The following is a 1,038-nucleotide window of genomic DNA, read 5'->3' on the forward strand; positions in this document are numbered from 1 at the left end:
CTGCGGTGGCCGGGAGCGGCCACTGCACTCTAGTCTGGGTGACAGAGTAAGACTCCAACTAAAAAAACAAAACAAAACAAAACAAAAAACAGCTATCCCTGTACTAAAGAATGTGTGTGCCGGACATGGTGGCTCATGTCTGTAATCCTAGCACTTTGGGAAGCAGAGGTAGGAGGACTGCTTGAGCCTAGGAGTTTGGGACTAGCCTAGAAAACACAGCGAGACCTTGTCTTTACAAATAATACAAAAACTAGCCAGACGTGGTGGTGTGTGCCTGTAGTCTCTCCAGAGGCTGAGAAGGGAAGATCCCCTAAGCTCAGGAGGTTGAGACTGCAGTGAGCCATGATTGTGCCACTGTACTCTAGCCTGGGGGACAGAGTGAGACCCCAACTCAGAAAAAAATCAAAAAAATTTCTTGTTTTTTGAGTTGGAGTCTCACTCTGTCACCCAGGCTGGAGTGCAGTGGCACGATCACAACAACCGCAGTCTTGACCTGCTGGACTCACTGATCCTTCCACCTCAGCCTTCCAAGTAGCTGGAACTACAGGTGTGCACCACCATGCCTAATTTTTTGTTTTTGCTTTTGCTTTTTGAGTTGGAGTCTTACTCTACTGCCCTGGCTGGAATGCAGTGGCATGCTCATGGCCACCACAACTTCTACCTGCTGGAGTCAGTGATCCTTCCATCTCAGCCTTCCAAGTAGCTGGAACCACAGGCACGTGCCAATACACCTAGCTAATTTTTTTATTTATTGTAGAGACGAGGTCTTACCAAGTTGCTCAGGTTGGTCTCGAACCCCTGGGTATAGGCAATTCTCTCACCTATGCCACCCAAAGCGCTGGGATTACAGGCATGAGCCACTGTGCCCAGTAGAAAAAATAAAAATCAATTAGATAATTAATTTTTTTTTTTTTTTGAGTTGGAGTCTCACTCTGTCGCCCAGACTGGAGTGCAGTGGCCGCTCCCAGCCACCGCAGCCTCAACCTGCTGGGCTCCGGCAATCCTTCCACCTCAGCCTTCCAAGTATCCGGAATTACA

The sequence above is a fragment of the Carlito syrichta genome, unplaced genomic scaffold, assembly GCF_000164805.1.
Source record: "Carlito syrichta isolate Samal-C Ts95f unplaced genomic scaffold, Tarsius_syrichta-2.0.1 Scaffold123410, whole genome shotgun sequence".
In the NCBI taxonomy this organism is placed as follows: Eukaryota; Metazoa; Chordata; class Mammalia; order Primates; family Tarsiidae; genus Carlito; species Carlito syrichta.